The sequence below is a fragment of the Lactuca virosa genome, chromosome 8 (genome assembly GCF_052849685.1).
Source record: "Lactuca virosa cultivar CGN04683 chromosome 8, Lactuca_virosa_CGN04683_v6, whole genome shotgun sequence".
Taxonomy (NCBI): Eukaryota; Viridiplantae; Streptophyta; class Magnoliopsida; order Asterales; family Asteraceae; genus Lactuca; species Lactuca virosa.
This window is the reverse complement of record NC_136433.1, coordinates 282,094,086-282,107,450: the sequence shown is the minus strand read 5'-3', so window position 1 is coordinate 282,107,450 and position 13,365 is coordinate 282,094,086. Positions and strand designations below refer to the sequence as shown.

General features: G+C 36.5%; 1 long non-coding RNA gene across 4 annotated transcripts; it reads left to right on the top strand.

Moving 5' to 3' along the window:
• Positions 1-8,616: 8,616 nt before the first annotated feature.
• On the top strand, positions 8,617-11,471 carry LOC145132991 (uncharacterized). Of its 4 annotated transcripts, none has more exons than XR_013718328.1 (8): positions 8,617-9,434; positions 9,509-9,604; positions 9,681-9,769; positions 9,896-9,962; positions 10,051-10,122; positions 10,858-10,910; positions 11,011-11,080; positions 11,200-11,471. It is a non-coding gene; the product is annotated as an uncharacterized LOC145132991 (long non-coding RNA). The 4 variants fall into 4 exon arrangements; XR_013718326.1 differs by having other exon boundaries at positions 9,866-9,962; XR_013718327.1 differs by having other exon boundaries at positions 9,520-9,604; positions 9,681-9,962.
• The last annotated feature ends 1,894 nt before the right edge of the window (positions 11,472-13,365 follow it).

The window sequence follows — 13,365 nt, the reverse complement described above, 5'->3', positions numbered from 1 at the left end:
CCTCCATGGTTGAGTATTTTTATGAGCGCTTTGCGGCCGCAACAGCTGTAACGACGGCATGGGGATGAGCTGGTTGATCTTCCCAGTATCGGGACTTGTTTCTAGGACATATTCTGATGAGCAGAGGACTGCAGTTACTTGAGATCAGGGAGATATTTTGTACTCGTTGCATTCCGCGGGTTGAGCGGAAGGGGCTGGCACATGATTTTCTAGATTTGAGGCTCGGGGGTTGCTCGAGGCCGGAGTGTGAGTCGCGGGGACTCCGGAAAGGAGTAATGATTATGTTCAGCTGGGGTTTTGCAGCTAGAAGTGAAATGATTAACTGATGGATGGGACCGTCGTTTTATAGGGCAAGGATTGTGCCCTTTCAGTTTTTTCGAGCTCAAAGGAGTGAGCAGGCTTCTGACCCCAGGATCAGGTTGTATTCCAGCTCGGGTTCAGTTGGTTTCAGGGATTAGCGACATTATTTCAGCGCTGGTGAGCGCAGGTGGGTCGATGTGGCATAAGTATTTTGTGAGGTCCGGTTCGCCTTGGATCTCTTGTATCAGGCGGTAAGGATTGATTGTGCGGCTTATTGCACTTTTGGGATTGTAGACTATGTCTTGGGAGTAGTTTGTAGCCTGGTTTAGGGCAGAGGTTGCTTCAGCTACTGCAGTTCAGTTGTGGACGTTTGAACGGGTAAGTAAGTCAGGGTGCGAACCCTGAATAGAATGATTTCTAGAGCCTGGGAGCGGGAAACTTGATTGGAACACCTTTGGAAAAGAGGTATTATGTGGGAGGTCTGCGGATAGGGTCCCACAGAAGGGTTATTCTATGTTATCAGGAGTCAGTGGTTTTAGCAACCGTTCGTGTTTGACGGACGAAAGCACCAATGGATGTAGCTCGTCGCCGAGGTATTAGTTGGGACATCTATCTTTTGGTCTTTAGGATGTAAGTATGGGGTCATTCAAGCATTTGTGACTGTCGGGTTCTCTGGGATTCAGGAAGTGTTCATTTGGTTCTTAGAAGTGTGTGATGAATTGGGATTGGCTACTATGGAGCGTTGGTTAGAAAGAGTTTGTTGTCATCGGATCGATCATTTGGAAGTGAGAAGGATTGGGAATCCTCCAATTTTCATGTATTGTGGAGGCTTAGTCGAATCTAAGTGAGGGAGAGTTACCCCCGGCATGCAGAAGCGGGAGAGGTTTTGTAACGGGGATGAGTTTCACAACCCGCCAAGGAGGATGGAGGCCCCAGTGGCTGCTTGGGTTGAGGGCTGTGTTGGTTGGGAGTTCGGTAAAACTCCCCAGCATAAGAAACATGTCTTCTTGGTGCTTGATAGCAGAAGTTGGGAATCAGGTTGGAGTTCTAGTCATGAATTGAGTTCAGTTTGAGTATTCGGTCGAGGGTGTGCTCGACTCTGAGGGTTTTTTATTGATAGATTGAGGGTTTGTTAGCTACCAGGGCTCGACAGTACTTTCAACACGGGTGTGCGGGTTATTTAGCGTATGTGGTAGACATGCGGGTCAGGGAGCAGACCACGGATTTCCGAGAGGGTGGACGATCGTCATGAGGCCTAGGGTTAGGTCGGGGTTAGATTCCACTGAATGGATCAGGAGTACGGAACCCCAAGTGGGTGAGAACAGTCTACATGGGAGAGATCACCAGGAGGGGTGGTCCAGGGAGATGCTGGTTTAGAGCGGTCCAGATAGACTGAAGGCCGGTGGGGCGTACCAGTCAGGCCAAAGGCTCGGAGAATGGTCCAGACAGGCTGAAGGCCCAGAAAGGCAGTCCAGATATGTTGAAGGTTCTGAGAGTGGTCCAAATAGACTAAAGTCCTGGTGAGACGGTCCAGTCATGCTGAAGACTCTATGTGTGTTAGTAGATCTATGTGCAGGTATTGAGTATGCTGCCATGCGATAGCAGTCAGTAGGTCTGTCCCCAAATATTGAACCTGCTGCTGGAGTAGGCTGAAGACTCCAGTGTATTTTGGTTGATCGAAAGTTGTTATTAGAGATCGGATGGAGTAAAAAGGATCTTGGTGATCTCATCAGTTCGGATTGTCTCCGAGGTTTCGTCTTGCTGAATCGGGTAATACTCCAGTTGGGAACTGGGAGTAGATCCGAACGGGTATTCATCAGCTTTAGGAAGGTTTGGGATTAGAAGGTCATGTCAGTCAATTTCTGAGAATCGGGTTAGATCTTTCTCCTGATCGTCTATGGACAAATTGCTTGGGGGTAGGGTTGAGGCGGTCCTGCCCTATACAGTAGGCCAAGATACCCGGTGCGAGCCGAATGAAAGTCGTAGGCACGGAGGCTCAAGGGGAGCGGTTGGGTTAAGGAGGTAGGCCAACAAACCCTGAGAATTTCAACTTGATGGTTGAATTGACTTGGCATATTGGTATTCCAACCCGAAGGGGGTGATATGGACTAGTTATGAGTGTCGTACTGGTTGACCGGTAGAGATAGGTATGTTGTTGGTGGTAACCGCTTGCGGGACTTTATTCTATGGAAGTGACGGGCAAACGGTAAGTTGTGGGCGCAGGGGTTCAGAAGAATATGACCATGGTTCTATTTATGGGTAGAAGCCTCAGGTTCCCAGGGCTAAGTAGTTCATTAGTAGTAATGGGAAGGGAGCTAGTAGGGGTTGGTATGTGTGATCTGTTAGGGAGACGGACCGAATCCAGGTTCCAGATTACGGGTTTTAGGTGGTGAAGGATTGTGTGCCGCATGGGAATGTGGAATCGTCTTCTCTGGTATGAAAAGATTCCCATTGGGTTTAGTCTCCTTCGAAAGTCGTCGGATGACATGGTTGTGGAGGTGCCCCTCAGGATGTCGGGTTGCCGGGGATGGTAAGGAATGATTTCGAGGACGAAATCGAAATTAAGTGGGGGAGAGTTATAGCATCCCATTTTTCAAGTAGCTTCAAGTTCATCCCTCAGATTTGAATTAGGTCACTTTTAGCCCTTGGTTTGGAAGGAAGTGGCAAAAGGAGGGCCTAGTGGAAAAAACGAAGTTTTGGGGTTGAAGTAGTACGTCGGGTGTACATGTGGTACGATAAGGGTACTAGGGCGCGCCCTAGTACACTGGGCGTACATGTGCCAGGAAGGAACCCTAACTTTTAGGGTTTGTAGAGTATTTAAACACTTTATGGACCATTCCCTTTCATCTCATTCAGCCTCCACACCTCCCTTAGCCGTCTTGAGAGAACCCTAGCCTTCTAGTGATCATTCTTGAGTTTTTAAGAGTGTTCTTGTGCCTTTAAGAAGAAGTTTGTGCATCAAGGAGCCAAGGAGGGAAGAGTTAGCTTGTAGATCTTGGTTTATCATCTGTTTTGGGAACTCCATAAGGTATAAAGTTGTTACCTTTGAGCCTATTCCTTCTAGATCTATTCTTGGTGGTTTATTTGCCCTCTTTTGTCCCATAAAGTCCCATTATTATGCATGATTCGTTTTGGACGATTTGAGCTGTCCTTTCAGACTCTAGAATGGGTCCTAAGGCATAAAAATGAAGTCCCTTGGGCTAGTTGGGTCCCTAGTTCTTGGTAGGAGGTCTTAATGGATTAAGACCATGTATTGAGCCCTTTTCAGTCGACCAAAGTCTTAAAGTTTGAGACTTTATGGTCCTAGAGCACATTTGAGCAGTAGATCTGAAGTTTAAGCTTAAGAGCTTAACCCATTAAGCACGTATAAAGTTTTAAGATCTGTGAGGTTATGCCCCGCGTAAATCCAATACACCTAGCGTACTGGGTCAACCACCCCGATGGTGGTCAACCTCAGGAGAGTACGCCCAGCGTACCAAAGGAGTACACCCCGCGTACTTTCTCTGTTGGGCTTATGTTATTTGGGTTCGGGTTTGGGCTGTTTATAGACTAGTTGGACCTGGGCCTTTGTTGGACTTTATGGATGTGGTGTTTTGAGCCAAGTCTTGATAATGGATCTCAGAATTAGGCCCAATTAGGGAGTTGGGCCTAATTTGGTAAATTGGGCAAATAATGGGTCTTACACATATGTGGAGTTGTGGATCATGGACTCGGTATTGGGCCTTGACCCAAATTAGAGAAAAGACAAAACGGACTATATGGACCCCGTAGTCAAAATTAATATCCTATATGTTGACTCAGCATTTGTGATTCTGGATAGTTCGGGATTTTCTGTGAAACAGCATTTCGGGAGTTGATACTTCAGTTCAGACCGATACTGCGAGGTGAGTTATCCTCACTATATTAACAGGGTCTAAGGCACCAAGGCCGACCCTTATGGATTTGTATTCGGATTATGGCATGTTATGTTATTGATTTACATCCTGGTAGTTAGGATGGAGATATGCTTATGCTTAGTGACCTGGTTAGGTCGGTGTCCTGGTTATAGGATGATGTTATGCTATTATGATCTGCTAGATCAGTATCCTGGTATATAGGATGATGTTATGCTATTATGATCTGTTAGATCAGTATCCTGGTATATAGGATGATGCTTTGTTAGTGACCTGGTTAGGTCGGTATCCTAGTTATAGGATGTTGCTATGCTATATGATATGTTAGATCAGTTTGTTTGTCTATTGACTGTTATGTGATTATCTGTTATATGTGCACATGATTGTTTGATTGGGGGTTGGGATGAGGCGGGTCCTGCTTTGTGCTGTAGGCCAACATACCCAGGGCGGACCGGATAGACTGCAGACCCGGGAGGGCATATAGTTAGGCCGAAGGCCCGACGAGCGGTCCGGATAGGCTGAAGGCCCCGAGAGGGCGGTCCAGACGTGCCGAGGCTCAGAGAGTGGGTCAGATAGACTGAAGGCCCGGTGCGGGCAGACCAGTCATACTGTAGACTCAGAGAGTGGACCAGGTGGACTGAAGGCCCGGTGCCGGCGGACCAGTCACACTGTAGACTCGAGATGCATGGTTGTTATGTATTTGTTGATATGATATGATTATGGTTATATGAGGTTGGTATTTTGGGGGTAACTCACTAAGCCTTCGAGCTTACAGTTTCAGTTTATTGTTTCAGTTTCAGCGGATGACCGCGGGAAGGCGAAGGCGTGACCGTACACTTCCTCGATTGATGATTATGATTTCTGGGAGCTCTGATGTTTAAACTGTTTTGAAAACAAATTGTAATAACCGAATGGTTTTTAAATGATTTAAAAAGTTTTAAATTGGCTCGAATTTTATGGGTGTTACATTTATTAAATTTTTTCGATAAAAAATAGGCCTTGACTTTTCAAAAAACAAAAAAATGAAGTGGGTTTTTCTGAAAAAAAAAATTCATTTTTTTGTACATATCAATAAGGATCTCTAGGGAAAGAAAACGAAAAATCATAAACAATGATATATTCGGTTTTTTTTTTATTTCGATAAAAAACATGACCTAAAACAAAACTAAATGAAAAAAAGAAGTGAGTTTTGTTATAATTCGGTACATTTGCGTCAATTGTAAAAGTCTACAACCTTTTCTTTTGCCGTTGACCGCTTTAAATTTTGACACTTTAGATTGGTTCCTTGGTTCCTTGATTAATAATGATTATCTATTGAACTTTTCCTTATCTTCCTATTCTAATAAATAAATAGGTTTATTCTCTTATTGACAAATGTCATACTATTAGAACTCTTCATTAATATTATATGTTACCTATCATGTCACTTGTCAACCTATTAATTATCAATTTCAAATTTCAAATTTTAAATTTTACTCACTCTAATTACATTAAATTAATAATCGATTCTCTATTTTAAATTTCAAATTTTAAAATTTTTCAGTCTAATTATATTAAATTAATAACATTAGATTAAAAAATTAAATTAAATTAATACATATTATAAGGTGATATATCTTCACATATTTATTTAAATCAACGATTATAATTTTATATAACTAAATAAATATCTCTTAAGTAATAATTTATTTAAAATAATTTATTAATAATTTTGATTTTTTTAAAAACGATCACCAACTTTTTTAGGATCAATAAGATCACATTTTTAAGCCTCATTTTAGAGTTTATGTTATATTGAAAAAAATAAATAAAAATATGTAAATTTATCATTTTTCAACCTCTTTTCATATTGGATATAAGAAGGGGAAGTCGTCGGATCTGAAGTGTGGCTGGCTGTAATTAGGATTTCAGGAAAAGAAGGAAGGGGGGGGGGATACTTTATTCCTTGATACCATGTAGTATGTTGAGATTTTCCATAAATGATTATTGCGTTAACGAAGGATATAAATACATATAAAATACCCAATGACCTAGATAACGGTTAGGGGTGTAAATGAGCCAAATTACTCGAAATCGACCCGTAAAAAGCTCGACTCAAGATCGAGTTAAATGAGATCGAGCTTGGTATCATGTTCATTAATCAACGATCTCGAGTTGTCGAGCTCGATTGGGCTCCCGAACCTAAATGAGCCTATGCTTATTTATATACTGTAATTTTTATTTTTAGTTATATAAATTAAATTATTATTAGATAACTAAATATTAAATATTAAATATCAAATAATGATCGATGAACTTTTTAACGAGATTAAAAACACAATCGAACTTGATATTTGACTATTAACTAAACCGAGCTAGAGCCAAGCTTAAGTTGGCTTAGGCTCGTTTGATAAGCGAGTCGAATCCAAACCGAGTTTGAGATTTAAAAGATAAGTTCAAAACGAATCGAACTCAAATCCGAACCCCATAAATTTAAACTGATAAATCTCGACAATGTTTTAAAAACTGGTTTGAACCGCCCGGTCGAACCGGTTTAAACGGGAACCGGGAAAGGGAGCGGTTCAATCATCACCGAATTTATGCCTATTATTTCTAAACCGAAACGAACCGACCGCTTTTTACAAAAACCCGGTTGAACCATTTAAAATTTAACCGGTTGAACCGGTTAAATCGAATAAAAACACATGAATTGATATAAAACTTATGGTTATATGTTTTTTTAATGTATTTTGTTTGATCTACAAGTTGTTTTATGTTTAATTTTAATGTTTGAACTTATAGACGTCAAAATTTTGATTTATGTATGTATTTAGTATTTATGTGTGTAGGAAAATGAAAAAAAAATGAAAATTGTAGAAACAGCTTGACTCGACGGTCGAACTGGTTGAACCGAAAACCGATCACCACACCGATTCAATTAAAAATTTGGTTTTTAAACATTCGATACCGATGGTTTACACCCTTAAATGACGGTAAATACAAAATACAATACAACAACATAAGTGGCGTCTTAATACTTTTTGCTATTTTTAACTTTTAGTTTAGAAGTACAGATAGTCGTAAAGTTGAAATATATATGAAATTCGAACCTATTATATAATGTATTTTACAGCTTTTAATTAATTTGATTTATATCTCTTTAATTAACTTTTCATATTTTATTGTTGTAAATAAAATATACAGAAATCAATTAGTTTTATACTACTAAATAAGTGAGAATTATCACCGAAAAGGCGAAAATATATGTTAATTGATGTGAAAGTTTTCCAAAATATGAAACGAAGAAAAAGTTGGTGAACAGCCGTTTTGGCCGGATCCGGGAAGTACATATTATTCGTTGACTGGGCTTAACACGTAACCGAGTCAGTTTAACATGGCGACATGTCCCACTAAAGTTTCTAACACGGCCATCCACTTTTAAATTATTTTATTTACTTGTTTTTAGGTTTGATATTTAAATTTATAAGATTTAAAATATAGATAATTTCTATTGCTAGAACTTTACATATACGTTTGAGTCTTTGAGATTGGATGTTGTTGGACATATATGTGGGTTTGTGGGAGCCCTAAAAGCCTCCACAACTTGTGACTCTTGCAAACCCATTTAAAAGACTACATATTACACATTTGCATTTGCAAACCTATTTAAAGGACCATATATTACACATTTGCACACTTAAGATTATACTTGAAAGACTTGCAAACATAATAATTAACTGTTTTTTAAATTTACCTTTATTTTATTATTTAATTTACTTAATATATATTTTTATATAAATATATTTATATAATAGAGATCATTTAATTTATATGTTTAAAATCAATTATTATACATTATATCCCAGTAACATAAACTACTTTTTGGTGTTTTTTTTAGATTTTGAAATGTTTAGTTAATTAAATTAAATTTAAGTTTAGTATTATTGAATAATTACTTAATCAATAATTAAAAGTTTATTAAAAAAATTATTATTGATGTGACAGTAAGATTATTAATAAAACATAATTGATATTTAACTGATGTAAACACAATTAAAAAAATGAATGAAATTACATATTAATTATCTAAACACATAATATGCATTGGGGTTTACATTAAGATCACCTTGAGTTTTAAAAGGGTTAAATTTTAAAATAATAAATAATTTTATGAGTAGTTTATTATAATATTTTATTTATAAATTAAAGATTATATATTTTAAAAACGTTACTTATTGCATATGATTTTTCATTATTACAATTTAAGATTTTTTAAATATATTTTTTTATTAAAAAAAGACCAACATTGTATAGATTATTAATATGATATGGAATTATATACATATTAATTCTCGTGAACAGGAAACTTTTAGGATTTAGATTTGTGCCACACAATTTTCTGGGTTTTATACATTTGCCACAACTCTTTTTTAGCCCCCGCCTCCTTACCTTCCAGTCATAAATCCTCTACCGACTCCAATATTTTTGCCCTCAATCTGTTTTCCCTCTTAATTTTCATTCCCACCTCCATCAACACACCACCGTCGACCTTGCCTCCCTCATCCTTCCTCCACCCTTCCTCCAACGCCGTTCCCCTCTCCGATGTAGAAAAGAGACTCCTTTGCGGAGAACCGACAGAGAGAAGATGCTTTTCTGCTTCAAACCTCAACCAGAAGACGGAGTTAGTCGATGAGATCGAAGAGGGATATATCGAGAGGAGAAGAGTGGAAAGGGACAGCTTCCCGGTTGCTCTGTTCCGACCTGGAACATAGTCTAACTCCCTCTGTACCCCTAAATCCAGACAGCAGCAACCCGTTCTTATGTGGCTAACTACCATCCTCTTTTTATTCTTCTCAGAGAAGTTATGTGTGTGAATTTAGGATATGTTAATAGTTGCTTATCGTTTTTTTATATTCCAACAGGGTGTCCTGCGCCTCAGCCGCCCGCCCCTCTTTTTCTGTATATCTGTCTCTTTTATTATCGGTCAACATATCGGCTAATCAGCTGATAAAACCAATCTTCTCTTAGTGGATGATCAATTTTTACTTTCTATTTTTATGCTTTTGGAGAATTTTATGTGGGTTTGATGGTTTTTTATGATTTGAATTGGCTTGATGAGCTTTTCAGTGTTTATTTTTGTTCTGTGAAGCAAGTTTTATTATTTAAGATATAAAAAACAATTTATTTTGGTTTGTTTTGGCTGTGATTCACTTCTCTGTATACCGTCACTTCCTGATCCTCTTCACTGCTTCGAAAAATATGGTATGAATTTTTTTTACGATTTTGCCCCCCTTTAATTTATTCTTGTATATTATATAAAATATAGAATTTGTCAGTTTACAAACAGGTAATGGAAGTATCATGCGTTAGAGAAACCTCATTATTAATCTAATGAGATCTTGTAGAGATGGACATCAACTTTATAGTCACTGGTAACTCTTTTACTTTTCAATTATTAACATTTTTTAAAAAAACTTTTTTATTTATATCTTTAAATTCCTTTTGTAGGTCAAGAATTTAAGAATTGGTGTCATGATGAGAACTGTTCTTCCTTTAGTTTTTTCCTTTGCTGATGATTCCAAGATTAATTTTTTACGGTTGTGGTTTTTTACTGATAATTATTCTATTTTTATTAAAGAGGATCAAACTTTTAGTTGATTATTATTGTTTCTTTATAATCTTTACTCTTCAAGATTTGCTCATCTCTTCTTTGATCGATAAAGGGGTTCAGTTTTTCTCATCAACATTATCAATGGTTCCAAGCATACCCATTAAGCCAATGTTTGCAAAGTATACACAAATATTACTCTTATTTTATAAGAAAAAACAAAAACTTACTTGGTTGATTGTTTACAATGTTACAATGTTTATGTTATAGGATTGCTAATGGGATATGACTCCCTGAAGTCTTGAAGCTATTTCAAGGAACAACCTTTACTTGCGAATTTAAGTAAGTCCTTTTTTATTTCATAAATTATTTATTTGTTAATTTGATAACTTCTTGCTTTATATTTATAGATATTATGGTCAACGTGCCCAGTTTCACAATTACTTTCATGCCCTTTAAGTGATTCCAGAATCTAAGCTTCACTTTTAAAGTCAGAAGACTAGCAATCTACTTGTGAAAAAGAGTTTGATGATAGCTAACTAGAATTTAATGAAAAAAAATTGATTGGAAGGTTACGATCAGATTTGCAGCTTACTTTCATTTGAACAAATGGTGTAGAAACAAGAGCCTTTCTTTTTAATTCACATAAATATAGATTTTGATTTTGGACTCTTTTTTTTTTTTTTTAATTTTTTTAATTTTTATTTTATTTTAAAGATTAAAACTTCGTAATTAAAATGTTGAGTACATTGTTAAAAAAACGCCTACTATACTGCTGAAAAGTAGCAACCTAAGTTTACTGAAAAGAAAATGGTTACTCGTGTTCTTTTTATGATTAATTGGATGGATTTTATAGTTGAAAAGTTTCTCTCAGTACTCCTTTTATGTTCTTAGTTGCTTCTTCACTTAAAGGTTAGTTATTGTTTAAAATAGTTGATTTATGATTCACTAAGTTTTCTGTAAAAGTGTATTTTAATTGTTCTTTGTATTTGATTGCTAAGGAGAGTAGTTGATAGTTTCTATTTGATAGTTTTTTTTTAAATATCTTTCACAAACTTTAAATCTGTTTTTTTATAGGTAAATCAGGGGATTGCTATTTACGGAAATAAACGGAGCTCAGACCAGCATGCGTACGTTTCAAGAAATTAGTTTCAAGAAATTAGTTTATTCCATCTTTGTAATCGTTTATATTAATCAATAATTTCACTTATAATTCATATTTCGTAACAGATATATACCACAACTGAGAGAGGGGTGTCTTGTGGTGACTATCTGTTTGGAATGAGAATGAATGTTACGGGTATAAGAAAACCACTTGCTTTAGTTCCATTCCAATCCTTCAAAGTTTTCAATAGTTTCAATTTTGTCAATAATTTATGAAAACACATATCAAATTACATTTTTATGTATGAATTTCAGTTGGGGATCATTGATATGGAGTGTGAGCTGATTGATTCTGATAATCTATCAAATCAGATAAGAACAATAAAGTCATTTAATGTTGATGAAGTTATGGTTGATACATGTTGGGGAATTGTAGAAGCCAACACTACTAATTGATTATCTTATAATTTATGTGTCTTTTTTGACCTGTGTCATGCATGTAGATCCCCACCTCTTTTGATTGTCTTTTGGTTCGGGAAGTGAATGTATGTTCTTTCATAAATAAATAAAAAATTTATCAACATTTACGTGATGGTGATCCAACCCAGCGCCAAGGGCGCCACTAATTCCTGCTAGTTTCATATTAATCTATGTTTACGTGCCATGGCACATACAAAATGAAGTTTCAACTAGGTATACATTAGCTCACCTCAACTAAATCATCAAAGTCTAACAAAAAGGCACTTTGTTTCGTTGGAAAAACTTAGAATGACCGTAGCAGGATGAAAGAAAAGGTCACGTCGTGTCGGGTTCTACATGGAGAATAATTCGAATGCTTGTTATCATCAACAATGAAGTCTTTGTTGTCTGTTTGAGCAGCGAACTCGAACTTCACTTGAAAAATAGGAGAGGGTGGGAGGGGGGGGGGGGGGTGTTAGTTGTACATTAAGAGTTGTAAAGTAAAAGAGGAAAATAATGCATATCTCGTACATGGGGTAAAGGCGGGTGTGTGTGTGTCTATATATATATATATATATATATATATATATATATATATATATATATATATATATATATATATATATATAAAAGTTGTAAATTTGATGTAATTAAAACTTAAACTAACAAAATTAAACTAGAACATTATAAAATAAAAGAAGAAGATTTGAGAGGATTCTTGAATGCTTAGAAGATTGTATTCAAGATGGTGTGTTTATTTCTTTCACATTTGATGGGTATTTATACTACTTATATTCCTATTCTTACATCATCAAAATAGTAACTAAATAGTTAAAGGAAATTATTTGAAGGGTGAAAAATGTTCATCCACATGCTCTGTCTAACTCAATAGTTTTATGACTTTTATAATACTCCCCCTTGGATGACTTTTTTTTCAAATCTGAGTTCAACATTGAAGTATTGCCTCATTAAAAACCTTCTTAAAGAAAACCCAGTGGAAAAAAAACTTTAACGGAGGGAAAAAGAGTGTAGTATATAGTTGACTCCCCCTCATTTAGACATCTGTTACGTTACATGTTGTAACGCCTGCGTTTCTGGCTAAACATTCGTATGATGATCTAATAGTTAGGGTCAACAATTGTAACCTATTTTGAAGTAATGAAGAAGAATTATTTGAGTATTATGTGATTTATGTGATCTATGTGCAATATATGTGCTTATAACGATGTAATAAAATAATAATAAAAATATGCATCAAAAATAGAATGAAGATTTTACCCAATATCTTTAAAGAAAGCCGAAGTAGTCGTAATAAGGATTTCAGGGATATAAGGAACGCTGAAATCTGATTTATAACGAAGAAGTTATGACCCGTCGAAGTTTTGCGACAAAACCGGCACGACATTGTGTATCGTAAAAAGTGAGTTTGCGATAAAATAATTTTTAGTCTTAGCGATCTAAACAAAAGTCGTAGTATACGTTAAACCGAGAGCGTGCATATAGAGAATGTCCAAATCTGACTTCGTTAGAGGAAGTTGTGATTTTTCTAAGATTTGACATAACAGTATGTAGCCCGGAAATCAAATTTTAGATCGATCGATTTTTAGCCGACACAATCTAGACTAGAATCGAATGAACAAGTTCTTCACATGTTCAACGATATGGGTTATCAGCCGGTTCTTACCAAGATAAGTGATTTCAAGAAGTCCTGCTTACCTTGTATCTGGAATTTTCTGTTTGGAATTTACCTTCGATGCTTGACTGGTCGAAGCGTTGGATTAGATAAAGCAAAGCTGGATATTTATGCGTTGGTTGCAGGTATCTATTACGATCTACCTGTTGATTACACTACTCAGTTGTGGGCTGAGTTTGTGAAGATCATTGGGAATACGAATGTTGTTCATGGGATTTCATGTGCTCGATACTGGAGCTTGATTCTTCAATATGCATATGAAAAGGAAGGTATTTTGGTTCCCGAAGGTGAACAAACGGCTGAATTCTCATTATATCATTTTCCTAAGA